This window comes from Pogona vitticeps, chromosome 3 (assembly GCF_051106095.1).
Source record: "Pogona vitticeps strain Pit_001003342236 chromosome 3, PviZW2.1, whole genome shotgun sequence".
NCBI lineage: Eukaryota > Metazoa > Chordata > Lepidosauria > Squamata > Agamidae > Pogona > Pogona vitticeps.
In genome coordinates, this window is record NC_135785.1 from 66640778 (window position 1) to 66656292 (window position 15515).

General features: G+C 41.7%; 1 protein-coding gene across 1 annotated transcript in view; it reads right to left on the reverse strand.

The window, feature by feature from the left end:
• Positions 1–15515, reverse strand: part of RAB11FIP2 (RAB11 family interacting protein 2) — a 114820-nt gene that overhangs the window by 18265 nt on the left and 81040 nt on the right. The window contains exon 6 of the transcript XR_013543182.1: positions 10006–10124. The gene's annotated coding sequence lies outside the window, so the exon portion shown is untranslated. The remainder of the gene's footprint in view (positions 1–10005; positions 10125–15515) is intronic.

The window sequence follows — 15515 nt, forward strand, 5'->3', positions numbered from 1 at the left end:
TGCCTCTGACACACATCACATTGTTTACAGAACTCCTTGATCTGCTTCCCTATTTCAGGCCAGTAAAAATTTTGTGTGATTCTCTGCTGTGTTTTGTTCACCCCTAAGTGCGCAGCAAACATGTCAGAGTGCCCCCTTTGTAAGATCATGGGGCGATACTTTTCAGGTACCACTAGCTGACTTCTGATCCCATCTCCCCCTTTTGAGATATTCGTCAGGGTCTCTCTATATAAAATTCCCTTGTCCTCGCGAAATCTCGCTGGGGTTTCAGGTGTTAGCTGGGTGTCTGTCACCTTTTCAAAACACTTTCGGAGAGTGGCGTCTGCCTTTTGCTCTTGGCCAAATTTGCTGTCCGTGGCTAAGGTTTCTGCCACGGCTTCGGGACTACCCTCATCTGCTTCAACCTCGGGCTCTTCAGTACCCCCCTGAACTGTCCCCGTGGTAGCTTGTGAGCGTGTAATCACTAGCACCCGTTTCACATGTCCAGCCAGGTCATTTCCCACGAGCACGGCTGCTGGCAGAGTCGATGAAATCGCTAGCCGCCAAACTCCCCTCCAGCCTTGAAAGCTCACAGGTACCTCAGCTACTGGCAGTGAGATCACCTGCCCCTCAATCCCTGCCACCTTCAGGCTCTCATTTGGGATTATATACTTCCTAGGAATAATGTCTGGATGGCACAGGGTCACCTGGGAACAAGTATCCCTTAGCCCCCTATACTGATGGTCAAGTATTCCTACGTCCACCCCTGCGGTCTCAAACAATTGTGAATCTGTCCTAACTAGTAAGCAGCGCTTGACCTCCACAAGAGGACCATTTTCCCCAGCCTGATCAGCAGATGTAACTGGTCCAGATTGAGTAGCCATGGCAACCGGCTCCCTCAGTGGCAAGGAGCTTTGCTCTGTCTGGACACAGAACACAGCTTTTGGCTTGGTTCCACTCAAATCATGAGGCAAATTTCCCTTTAGCTGCTTTAACTTCTCACACTCTGAGATTAGATGGCCCTTTCCTTGACAGAAATAACATTTTCTGCTGTACTTGGAGTCTTTCTCATCTGGTTTTGGTTTTCCCTCCAAAATCTGAGGTCTGGGTGGTTTCATGTCTGAGGGCTTCCCTTCAACATGGGCCCCTCCCCCTTGCTGGTTTTTCCCTGGTCCCTGAGAGTACCTGCTGTAGGTTTCTTTGGGCTTACCCACAGTTTTCCCCTCAGCACCTAAGGGCTTCCTTATTTGGGAAATAAAATCTGCGATCTCTGCCGCTTCTGTCACCGATTTAGGTTTCCTCTCCCTCACATGGAACTTTAGTTCCCCATGCAGGACTGAATAAAATTGTTCCAGTGCTATCAGGTCTTTGAGCTGCTGGAAGGTCTCTGTCCCCTCCTGAGACAGCCATTTCTCTAGCAACCTCACCAGTTGGGCCCCCACTTGGGTAAAAGTCTGCTCTGGTTTTTTTGTGAGTGACCTGAATCTTTGCCTCAGCTGTTCAGCATTTATCCCATGCCGGGCAAACACCAGTTTTTTAAACTCAGCGAAGTCCTTCAGCAGTTCCACTGGCATCTCTGCATAGACTTCTGCCAGGCTGCCACTGATTAAAGATCGCATAATGGTCATCTTCTCAGTTTCCCTTACTGAGAAGTCCACAAACGCTCTTTCCACGAGGGAAAAGAACACCTCAGGGCAATCTCCCTTGTGGTACACAGGGAATTTCTTCAGGTCAGTTTTAGACAGGCTGCCTTCCCCATTCCCTGGGTTCCCCTCATTGTTATTGTTATTCCTATTTCCACTCATCATCTCCAGCTTCTTCAGCTCAAACGCCATTTTTTCTAACTCCAACTGTCTCTGTTTCTCTTCCTTTTCAAACGCCATTCTTTCTCTCTCCAATCTTTCTTCTCTTTCCATTCTCTCTCTCTCTAATTCGAATTGTCTTTGTTTCTCCCTTTCCCTTTCCTCCATCTCCCTCACCCTCAGTTCATGCTGTTGGGCTAGGAGCATTTTTCTGAGTTCTGAGGTCAGTTCTCCTGTGCTCTCATCCTGCACTGAGCCAAATTCCTCCTCAGAACCTTGGTCTCCCTGTGGTTCTCTCACTTCCCCCATTTCTGCCATTTGGCTTCCAGTCAAGGGCATAATCCCCCCAGAACAGGCCGCCTTCAAAAGTCACGCCTCAAAATAAAACAACGACTTTTTTCCTTTTGCCTCAGAAACAGCCTTCTATAGACTGCTGCTGTTCCTTCAGCACCAACTTGCAACTGTTGCCAGGTAGAATCCACCCCCTCTGCTAGGCCTCTCAGCAGACAGGCTAGATCACTGTCACTTCACGCAGCTTTGCCTCAGCCCTTTCCCGCCAAAACGGGTTGCCTCAGAGCTCCCTAATCTAGTCCCCCAATCTGAGTTTGCACGTTCTTCCACTAGCCTACCTCCCCGTGAGGTAAGCCTAGAAGATTACCTACGCGCCCTCAGATTTTCCCTGACTAGACCCCCCTTGCTCTGGGCACACTTGCCAAGGCTTTGCTGGACCACTGGACAACTGGACTAGTCGTATCCCACACGCTGGACACCAACCAATGTGGCAACCCCAGACCTACTGGAGTATCCCACCCTATAATTATGCTGCCACCAACCATTCCCTATAAGGAGTCACACAGACCAGGAATGGATTTTAATAAATAAAAGAACAAGGTTTATTGAAACAACAAACAGAGTAAACAAAAGGATCAGGTAACTAGAAAACTGGAACGTGGCATAACCCCAATCACACACATACAACAGCTTGGTTCCCACGGAACACTTTAAGGTAACGCACAGACCCTGAACCTATCAGTTCTGGCTACCTAAATAGAAACCTGAACCTATCAGGTATGTTCTAACTGACAAACAGTTGTACCCAGTCTGACACACAGACTCCAACTCTCCTTCTCCACACAAGTTCCAAATATATATACAGTACAGCTCCTCCCCCCTGATGTCCCGCCTTCCACTCCCCATAGGATGGAACTTTCCCTCCAAACCCATGACAGACAGGTACCATCAGTGCTGTATGTGACAGACTTTAACTGGTAGTCTTATACTGTCTCTTTACATCTTTTAATTATTTCACTTCTTCATAACTGGGTCGCTGTAATTTTATTTTGCGGATGACTAGCTCCACACATAGTAAAGGAAACACATGGGGTCTTTTTAAAAAAGTCCTAATAACAATGCAGCATGGCCACAAGTCAACATAGAACATAGTAAACAATTGCCATGGGGAAAGTGGTCTTAATTATTCACATTGAGTTACTATCTACAGGTCTTCCTGTGGAAAGCTCAACAATGCAAGACTATTCTATAGAAGTAAGAGATCAGATGAGTGGATACAGGATTGCAACTGAAATCAGTTCCCAAAATTGGTTGGCTAGTTTTACAAGGATTTTACCTTTAATGTTGTACAATCTGGTTTGTATTGGTTCTCTTTTTTGCTGACAGAAAAGTTGTACCAGACTGACATTTCTTACTAGAAATTAAGTGATGCCCCTAGGAACAATATTCAATATTCACTATCAATTTTTAAGGGTCCTTTGATATATTTTCTAATTTTTGTATGTTGAAATGTTACCTTTTTTTCCATTACAGAGGAAACCATAATGGAAACACATGTGCTCCATGACTATTGCATAGGGTTGGGATGGTGGAACAAGTTTTCTCAGACATGATCTCCATTGGCTTTAGACACAAAGATCAGTGAAAACTAGGCCTTACTGAACCAACACAAACAGTAACAACGGTATCCCTCCAGCCCTCCTCTGGTCCACCATCTGGCTCAGGTTCATACACTAGCTTTGAGTCCTTTTTGTGACCCTAAGATTCCCAAGTTATCCCCACAGTTTAGATAGAGTACAAATGTTCAGCTCAACTGATTCGTGCCCCACAGAGAAGACTTGTACTGTTTGGTGGTCAGCATATAGATGATCTCCCTGACACCTCTTGGAAGTGCTGCTGCCACTCCTTCTGGCACTTGCACCCCCCAGTCCCTTCTTTGATTTGGAGTAGTGGTCAAGTGGTATAATGGTTGCCTCTGTATCTAGTGGTGAGAGATGTTAGACCATGGTGGGCACAGTGCAAGCTCAAACTCCCTACCACAACCTCTTCCTTGGGTTAGATGAATCTGGACAGCATGCCAGTTCAGGGGTCTTCAACATAGGTGTAGTCACAGATCTGATTAACATAGAGGACTGACTATGGCTACTCTATGCCATCACCCTATGCCTCTTCACCTTCTCACTCTGTGTTGTTGGCCTCCATCTCCTTTCCTCTGGCTGCTACCAACTCCTTCTCCATTTCCTTGGTCACTTCTGTCTGCTTTCCCTCCCCCACCTTCTTTTCTGCCTTTGCCTCCACACTCTGGTAGCTCTCATAGGCAGGCTTCTTCTCACCACTATGGACAGGCCGACTGGCTGCCCCAGCACTCACCTGAGGCCTGGCAGAAGCTGTCTGCAATAGGCCCTCTGGGGGGCACAGGGAAAAGCAGATGGCCTTCAAGGGGCTCCAGGGATGACCCTCTCACAAAACACTATTCTTTACCACTCAATTTGTGATGAGCCATTCATTGGGACCATTCAATATTTAAGTGGCAGAGGCTTTTGATAGATCCATCTCTCTCTTTCTCTCTACTATTCATACTGATGATAAGCACAACCACACATCTCCCAAATTCAATGCTTAGTTTCCTTAAACAACTTGCAAGCAAAAGGATGGTTCTCCTAAATTATGTTCCTGTTCTGCTTTTAAATGGACACAAGGAGGATGCTAAATGCTATTATGCAAATAAAACTGCAGTCCTATACACACTTCCCTGAGAGTAAGTTTCACTGGCCTTCTAGTAGATATGCTTGAAATCACTCTGAAAACTACAGTATTAGTACTGGATTCTTCAGCCTCATGGAATCATAAACTGTGTTTCCTATTCTTTGCCCACATTAATAAAATAGAAACAAAAGGCTGGTCAATACATGCTTCTTCAGGGCCCACATTTTTATCCCTGGGTCCTGCATATCAGATGCTAGCCGATTCCACAGAACTGTGTAGTGTTTGAGGTGGCATGAATTAAGCAAATGAAGACTTAATATCCATGTGGCTAGGATCTTTGAATATTCTTTGTGGTGTGCATCAAACAGCAGAAGCATGCCAGCAAATCTCTGACAATTAAGCATTAGAGGTACTAATACTATATGCCCAATGTAGTAGACTTCACAATTTTTCTTCATCTTTATTCTACAGCACACTTTTGCTCCCTATGGGAGCTGACTGATCTTATTACATCTTGTACTTTCATAGGAAGGTACTCCAAGCAGTAAGTAAGTTGAAATCACAACTTCTAGGTCTGGGTGCTGCAAAAGCACACAAGTTATACATCCTCTCAATCACTGACAAGCAAACAGATTTTTCTTTTGCCTGTGGTCCAAATAGATTCAGACAATCTGATTACTGAGTCAGCCAAAATCCAGCTAACCTTTGTTAAATATAAGAGCAATTGACCTTTCCCTTACGAAATACAATGAGAGATACTCCTCTTTTCTACTGTTTCCAATAGTTTCCCCCTCAACTGTCATTTAAACTGAAGAACTTTAGCTGTTTCCTAATTTTAAATAATCAAAATAAAATGTAAAAGGTTTATTATTACTAGAGACATTCTTGTCCTCGGTTGTCTGTCTTGAATTTTGGCACACTTTAAAAAAATCAATTTTCTGTTTTAAAAAGCAGATGTAATTGTCAGATATTTTGCCTCCTGTAAGAAAACATGTGGCCACTGTAGCATGACAGATTTAGAATTTAGTATTGCATGTTCCATCATGACAGCACTATCATAATAAACAATGGAGCTATAGTTTAGAAGGAGTTAGGACGCCAGTATATTTAGGCCAGCTGGGGGAACCTGTAGTGTTACTATGTTCATTTCCCTTTTTCTAAGCCCAATACCTTTTTCTCAAGGAGCAGAGCCTCAAAATACTAGTGAGGTCACTGGAAGCAGTTGAAAGGGGCTGATGTTTGGCTTGGGGCAACAAGGCTGGGATGGGAATGTAGGTGAAAAACTCATTTGGATGCGGTTTGGTCTCCACTTTTTCCATGTAGCGATCTCACCAGCCCATCCTGCACTGACATGTAGGGTGGGATGGTGACTAAAAGCTAACCAGAGTTGGACATGACTGGTTCTTGGATGAGAGGCCACTGGGGAACACAAGGAATTTCCAGGTAGGATGAAGAGAGGATCCTGCTTGAAACCCTGGAGACCCACAGCTTGCCATTCACAGTTGACTATACTGGGATTCTCAGACCAAGGACCTGGCTCAGTAGAAGGCTGCTTCTTAGGTTCCTATGAACAGAGAACTGCTTGAGTTGCAGCCTGAAAGTGGGAGCAAGGAGCAATGTCTGTGAAAACTCACTAGCTATAGCTACCATGTTCTGAGGCAGAAGTTGTTTAAAGATGCAGTAAAGGTTTTGTGGAAAATGAAATGTGTGCCTCTACCCTCTCTGAGGAGTGTTAGGTAGAAGATGTTCTTTTTGTAAGGAAGCGTTGGAGCCAAGCAAAAGCTGTAAAACGTTTCTTTGATACCCAGTTTGAAAAGTCTCTATCCTGACTGGATAGCTCAGTGTGTTAGGTATCTGGCTGAAGAGCCAGAGGTTGGGAGTTCAAGTTGCACTGTGCATCCCAGATGAGCCGTGTGGCCATGCAGCCCCACAGTATACCCAGAAGAAGGGAGAGGTAAACCACTTCTGAGTACTTTCTACCTAAACAATCCTGGAAAAGGTCACCATAAGTTAGAATCGACTTTATAGCACACAATTATTATTTTTAGTTTGAAAAGTAATAATGTTCTGGTGGTCGATGTATGATATTGGCTTCTAGTTTGATTTTAAAATAATTCAAATTGACAGTTTAGGAACTTTTCTAGCATTTGGAAATCCATAAATATATCATGAATACAGTTCATGAAATTTTGTATAGTTTGGATTCTCTTAATAGGAATTCAGTTCTTTCACTATGTACTTTCCTAGTCATTAAGATTAAACAGACTGTACTTACTAAGAACTCCCAAGCTATTTAGAGACTCAATAACATTTACTCTGCTTCCTTCTACCAGGAAGTTCACAGCAGCATTTACGGGAATATCACATTTTTTTGGCTTTCCCATAACTCCGCGAAGTAGCTCATCCTGGCTGTAAACCTTCAGTGAGATTTGTACAAAACCAATGGGGGCCGTGGGCTGGGTGCTCTTATGCTCTATTTTAAAGCCCCTCTATTTCAAACCACACTCTGTTTCAGAATGGAGAAACTAGCCTTTCAGACGTTAATAACTATCCCATCATCCCTTACAATTAACCCAGCTTTTCCGGGCTGTTTACAATTAGATTCCCACAACCTCTGCAGGAGAACAGGTTCCCCAGTCCTGCCTTATCCAATCCACATTTTAAAAAAAAGATGAAGTCTATAAAGATAAAGTATTGCCCATCCATAGTTAGTATATGGAAAGCTGACTGAGCACGCAAGTCTCTGGATCACAGTTTTTCTAGGTAATATGAGATATATTTTATTTCTCCTTGCACTGTAGTAATTCTAAATGCGCAACTAAACTGACAGGCTAGCCGAAGTTAATTTCGTATGAGATGTTCTGTTGACCTCTTCTCTAGCTGTGCTTAAGGGTTTGGTTAAAACAAGCTCTTCTCATCTCCCACAATAGACTAGTGGGAATGCACTTCCGGGTGCCCTGTTTAGTCCCATGCACGAACATACACAAAAATCCTGGTAAAAGGATTGCAGTTCTTCAGGTGGCAAACCTAGACACTGGACTGAACAATTCTTCCGTGAGAAACTAAAAGGATACTTCATTTGGTTTATGTTGATGAATTGATTCGCATAGTTTTAGCTGAGTCGCATTCAAGATTTGCACCTCAATTATGTATGGGTTTTCAGAAAACATATCTTTATACACTTTATGTGCATACCACCCATGCAGGCACATGAGTGTAGCACATGCACTTGGTAAAGGTAAATGTTCCCCATGACATTTAGTCTAGTCGTGTCCAACTCTAGGGCGCGGTGCTCATCCCCGTCTCCAAGCCGTTTCTCTATAGACAGTTTCCATAGTCACGTGACTGACTAGACACGGAATGCCGTTACCTTTCCACCGTGGTGGTACCTATTTATCTACTCGGATTTTTACATGCTTTCGAACTGCTAGTTGGCAGGAGCTGGGACAAGTGACGGGAGCTCACTCCGTTGCGTGGATTCTATTTTATGACTGCTGGTCTTCTGACCTTGCAGCACAGAGGCTTCTGCAGTTTAACCCGCAGCACCACCATGTCCCACATGCACACACACACACACAAATTACAGAAAGATAGTAATGGAAGAGAGAGAAATTCTGAAATTACCCATACAGGTTTAGTAAGTGATACTGTACGTTTCTGCAGACTTTGGATGGATGGTTCTGGGGATACAAAGTGGCCATTTTTGGTGTTTTAAAAATTACCAGTGAGATATTGGCAAAGCAAACCTGTGAATGTTTACTCCAGAGAATGTTCCACTCTATTTAATGAGGTCTACTTCCTGGTCAGTGTATATTGAGATGTCAGTGTATACTTCATATCTAACCAAACATCAAGTTTCTGCACTTTAAACAAGAGCAGTCACAAATGCCTACACACTGTAATATTGCACAAGCTTGTATGATGGAAGAAAGATTTGGTTTGCTTTCTTTGAAGCCCATGATAGTGTTAATCTCACAGAAATAGAAAACAGAATATTCTTTCGTTCAGTTGTATACATTGCTTCTTTTGTCAACTTTTGATTTATTGGAACTTATTATGGAGCTAAACTTTATTGTCTTTGCTTATGATACCATGGTAATCTTTTCCTAGGCTTTCACTTCATTTTGTTACATTTATCTAGCAAGCCAGATTCACACTCCCACAGTAACCATATGGAGAAAAAGCCGCAAAAGCTGTTAAGTACATTTAATTGCTGTTTTGATGAGCTCATATTTTAATTATGTTTATTGATTCTGCATGTGTTGAAATGGTCTTAGCATTTCAAGGAAAAAATGGAATCAATATGTAGTAATTACTGGACAGTTTTATGATTTTTTCCCCGTGTAATTAAAACTTTCATATAATATTTTAAAATACTTTTAAACTAATCCTTTGGTTTGGGTTGCCTACATTACCTACTGTGCTTAGGTGAAATTTAATTTTCATTCAATCAGACCATAAAATTAGGCTTGGAGCTAAGGATGTTTGAAATCACATATTCACCCTCCCTCTCACCATTACACCCCCACCCCCACCCCTTTAGAAGACAGGAGACACCAAACGTACAATATTTACTCACACAATACTAATTGTGGTGTAAAGATAATAGTAGTTTAAAGTGTACTGCACATGCTCAGCTGCCAACACCGGCTAGCAGTCTGAATCAGACATCAATCTGTTGAAGTGTAACACAAATCTTCCTGGAAGATCTGTCACCATCTTATTTCACTCACTCACATGCATCTGGCCTAGTGCAACAAGAGAGCATTCTTAGCCACAAGGAAACACACACACAAAGTGGCAATGCTCCTTTGTCAAGTGTACATGTTTAAAGACATGTCTCAGTCTGCAAAACATTTTAACTGCTTCCAAGGAGTGAAATCTTGATAAATTGTTCTGATACAAGCCCCGTTCAAATGAATGCAGGAGACAGCAAAAGAACCTTACTAAAACTAGCCTGTTCTTTTGAATGAGCTGAAAGAATGAATCCTAAATGGGAACTGACATCACCAAAGCCGCACACCAACAAGGTGCCAAGTAACTGCTGAGGTACCACAAGTTTGCTAAAGTGATATGGTAAGCAGTGTTAAAGCCAATGTTATCAACACAGGGTTCCTAACACCTGAATCAGTTACTGAGTTCCGAACCTCAGGGCTGTTCTTTAGCCAGCTTTAATAAAAAGTGCCAAGTGACCTTTGCACCGTTTATGTGTCTCTCACATACTTACCTCTTCTCCCCGCCAACCAACTTTGGCTGCAGTGGTGAGGAAGATAGGAAAACTCTTTCCTTCATCACTTCATTTAACTTCCAATCCAAACTGTGGTCCTACAAAGCCGGTCCTGTCAACTGCAAATAAGAAAAGAAGGAGAGCAGGATAAAATGGGAGGCACTGCAAAATTTTTGGTTCCAAACATTTTGGGGATGTAAAAGAATTAATTTTCAGTGACTCCAAAAAAATCTGAAAAGGTAGAAATTTTAATGCATTTTTCCTAGAACTTTGAAGCAACTGTTTACAAGTGACATCTTCCTAAGCTTTTGAGATAACAAGGATGAAATAAGTTACATTCAAAAAATAATAATTCTTTTCATTACTTTTTAAATTGGTGCATAATTTCTAGTTGCTTCCTAAAGAGAGCATTTTGACAAGATATTGGTTTTGCTTTATCTTTTATATTTTTGCATGTTAAAGCTACAATATTAGAATTAGAAAACTGAGTGGTATGTGGGTAACCAGTTAGTGCAATTTGCTAATAATATACAATGTAACATGTTACTTTTCTAGATAGCATAAAGCAAAGTGTGCTGCTTATGTACTGCTCCCATAGTGCTTAAAGCACTATCCGGTAGTTTACAATTTAATTATGTAAGCTACACATTGCCCCCACCCCAGCAAGCTGGGTACTGAATTTAATGATCTCGGAAGAATGGAAGGTTGAGTCAACCTTGAGCCAGCTACCTGAGCCCATCAGGATTGAACTCAAGAGTCCTGGATGTGGTTCTGCAGTTTAGCCATAGTACCACAATGATCAAAATATTGGTAGCAGTCTCGCTCTGTAGGGAAAAAAGGTCCAGGTTGTGATTTCCCTCTCCTCTCATACCTGTTTGCAGCCATTTCCTGACTGATTCAATGTTATTTGTTTAAAACATTACAGACCTGTCTTGTGCTCCTTCATACTATAGTTTCACCTGACAGAACTGATGACATCAGCAACAGCAAATGAAGCTGGTTACTGTGCCATCATTATGAAAGGGGATTTGAGAAAGAACAATTCCCCTCGCTAACTAGCTGAAGCATATATGGCAAATCAGAGAAAATGCTATGGATTGTTGGCTCCAGATTCTGTTCAATATATATTGGGGTTAATCAGAAACCTAACACCTGACTCATTTTTTTGAGTGAGACCCACAAATTAGTTAAAGGTAGAACAATTATGTTAAAGTAGAATAGGACAACAATCCTATGCCCAATTGATCAGGAGTAATTTCCACCTGACTCAAATCTCTGCATAAATGTGCATATTGTTAAGCTGCATGCTCCACTCTTTTTAATGGGTCTTAATGTCCTTCCATTCAAATAGAACCATGAGAGATGAACTAGTTAAACCTTTCTGTCTTCAGCTAACTTACTGTCAGTAGACACAACTCTGCTAATATTACCAGGTGGTCACTCTTCTCTTCCCCCTACCTCCCTGCCTCCCTCCTTCGAAACACAGAAAAATGCTTAGACCGGGTCATTTTGGGGAAGGGGAAATAAGAGTGTTCATGATGATAGGAGGAAATCAGAGAGGTTACAGAGTTTCACTTAGCTGTAGATTAGTCTAAATTAAATAGAGTGGCCTGGCGAGGGGTCTCAGTCTTCAGGGCAACCTGATAGCAAGTCTAGAATCGCAGTCTATCTGTGTACTAAATTGATGGCAATGAAAATAATACTCCCCAGACACAAAAGTACACTTGTTTTCAGATTAATGCATCCTGAATGTGAGCTTTTCAGACCCTTCTTTGAATGAGTCAATGTGTGCATGCTCACCTGGACAGGGAGCTGATTTTGAGACTCATTAATTGAATTTTCCCCCCTATGAAACTGGCTCTTTGGAAGGCTTTGAGCTCCCATTTGTTACCTCTCTCTTCCACTTGCCTCCCTACCCCATTTTAGGACCAGTCTGAAATGGACAAACATACATGATAGCTGATCTGACTGTTGTCAGAAGCTTGACTTCACAGCGAGGCCCCATAAACATGATGACAAAGCATCTCCCAAGTACACAAAAATCAAGGGGAACATTTTTGTTTGCCTGGACTGTGTGTCCACTGTACAAAGATGTGAACTGCTACACACACACACACACACACACACACAAACAAACAAACAAACACACACACACACACACACACACACACACACACAAAATTGTCAAAAATTAAATGTGAAGAAAAAATACCATCTTGCCTACTTTTGCTTCAATCATTGGATTCAGCAGACAACATCTTCTTAAAATGGCCTTATGACTTGGGCCTTAATGTTAATATAGACCACTGGGCAGCTTACTAGATTCTTAAGAGGTGTGTGTGTTGGGAGGGAATAATGATCTGCTCTCACATACCTTTTTCATGATTAAATCCAAAATGTGTTTGTTTTGTTGATGAATACAGTGCAACACAAGTGAGAGACAGGCCAGCATAAAGAACTGTAATGCAGATTTACCTCACAGGCACCCAAGTAAAACTATACTCTGCCTGATCCCACAGTAATTTGGAGTGGCTAGGCTGGTTTACAGTTTATCTGCCATAGTTGTCCATCTAGGTTCTGTCCAATTTTTAACTGAAAGAGAGATTCCAGTATTGTTTGTTTACTGCAATTGTAGTTTAACATCCTGTGGGCCTATGCTGAGGTTTGGCATGCTGTCTTCTTACCGATTGCACTGGCAGTCCTTCAATGACCATGATAAAGAAAGCAGATCCAAAATTTAAAACAAACAAACATACAAAAGCAGAGCAACAAAGGTCTGTGGTGTTTCTTGCCTTACTTTAATCTCTTTTTGATGGGTATTCAATCTGTAAATTACCTGCAGTGAGTCTACAAAGATGCTGCTTTGTGATCTGACCTGTCATATTAGTAAAATTACAGAATATTGTTTCAATATTTTAAGAAGGAATGTTATGGTTGGATCTATTGTATTGCCCCCTCTTAATTTCTTCACTCCAAACTTTAGTCTTCAAATTCCAGCTAGTGTATTGTGCTATTTTAGTTATTAAATCTGTTGTCCTGTTTGTTTATAGAGCTTCTCCCAGAGATTTGCATGTGCTAATTACAGATGTGGGTAGAATTCCCTGTGTCAACATTTAGTTCAAAACCCCTGTGGGTGGGAGAATTACGGTGTGCTTTTTACAATGTGAAATTTCCAGACTGTAAATAATGTGGAACTGAACTGGTGGCCAGAAGAGGAGGGAGACTTCAGGCTGAGGGTAGCTTATAACAAGGGCAAGGGGCATGTCTCCCCTGGAATTCTGGTGTGAGGTACCAAACATCCCAGTCCAAGAACTGTCTTTGCTTCGGACTATAATCTTATTTGGATTGATTCATATATATGTGTAAATAATTTGCAGCTGACAGTCTGCATGTATGAATGAACCATCAAAGATATAACAGAAGTTTCATCCCAGCCAGTGTCACTTGAAACACAATTCATCAGTGGAACTAGCTCTTCTGCTCAGTATGAGACACAGATCCTCTTAAAACTGGAATAGTCACAACTCTTCCTAGAACTGTTAGTCTGACAGCCACTTCACGCATGACATGTTACCCACATAGCATAGTTGTCAGAGGAAAATGTTTGTAGACTTGTGCACTTGGATGAAAAAAGAGAGAAAAGAAATCTGATTTTGCACTGACATTGTACATATTGTCTGACTAAGCTCAAGTTCAGCTGGATGGTTCACTTTGTTTCGTATACAGAAACATTATTACCTTTAGTATTATTAAGGTCCTTTGCCTTGGGATCATGAATCTGCATCCTGTGTATTGTGGCTGGTTTGTTGCATGTCTACAACGGGCCGTGCATTCAAAGTTTGCAACCCACTGGCTGTCAGAGCGTAGACATAATCAGTTATAACCAATGAGGCAATTTAAATTTATTTCCCTATTATCAGTACTGCTGATATAACTACACATTATATTATGATGATGCCTTAATGAGAAATAATTTGTGTGTGTGCATGTACCGTCAAATCAATTCTGACTTATGGCAACCATTTCAGGTTTTTCCAGGTACAGAATGCTCAGAAGTGGTTTACCATTCCTTTCTTCTTGGGGCACCCTGGGACAGTGCAAGTTGCCCAAGGCCACACAGGCTGGCTCTTTTCCCTGGAAGCATAGTGGTGTATACGTACCATGATTGTGGCCTCTCTAAATAGTAGATGAGAAGTAGTTTAAAGTCCTGGCTTGTTCTCTTGCTTCATACTTTGCTGTGGGTGTTGAGGTAATGAAAAGAGAGATGGGAGGAGAGTGTGGTTTGTATCACAGGCTGACTCCTCTCCAAGTATGTAGATGGCAGAAGATACACCAACACTTGATTGTGGCTACACTCTCACAGTAGTTTAGGCCCTTCACAATAGCAATGGAATTACCATTGTGGTTAAGAAATGCAAGATGTGTATCTGAAACTCTATTCCTGCCACTGGATCCCCTAAACCGAACCAGATGGCTAACTTGTTACTAAACTTCAGTAAACTGGAATTCTTGTTGGGATCAAATTACACCTTACAACTTATTCAGTGTAACTTATTTTCATAGACCAAAGCATGAGAGTTAAAACTATAACTAGCTACTTTTGGACACTTGAAACTTTAACTGTATCATTACTTGCAAGCTCTACAAATGTGGTGGAGAAGCAATTCTGAGGAGGGAGAACATTCTGGATTTCCTGTAGGTTGTCGTTATGTTACATAATCCCTTATCATTATAGCCATGGCTTCCAAGACGTGAGCAGTCAGATTGAGGTGCTTTTGTGGTTAGGAGTAGGACTTGATGTGTAACACCTGTAAGTGAACTGGATAGACTGGCAGGCATTCAGCTCCAAAAGAAAGAACAGCTATCACAAGAAAGGTACCTATGATGAGTTATCCCTTTTACTCTAATCTGGGAACTATTCACAATGAGTGCAATAGACTCTTTGCTTTAAGGAATATATTTAGCCGTCCAAATAGAAGTAGCCTCCACACCTTCAGCCTGCACATTTGAATAGTTCTCCACATTTGGGAAATTAGAGGTTTGAAGTTTCAGAAATACAATACCATGCATGCTTCCTCCCTCAGTAAATGCATATGTTGTTTTCTCTTTTCTCCACCAAAGCAAAATGCAAAGTAGCTTAAAAGAATAATATATGTACAACAAAAGCAAGCAAGTATAAAAATAAAATGCCAAGATCTTTTTTTTTTCAAACTACTAGAGAAAATTGCTTGCAATTTAAACTTGGGATTCCTATTCCTCATTGCCACCCATTCACACAATAAAGGTTCACTATTATACATAACAGAGAGATTTGATTTATTATTACTTATTTCACATATTTACAGTTGGAAGAATCTTTTGCATCTCTCCCCATGGATGACCAACAGGCCCATTCTAGACATAAGAGTAGGCTGTAAGTGTTCCTTTCATTGGCTTCCTCTTACTGTCCTGTTGCCCCCACCATGAGAATTAAAGATTCACAACTTCTCTGTCCTTTCTAACTCTCAAAC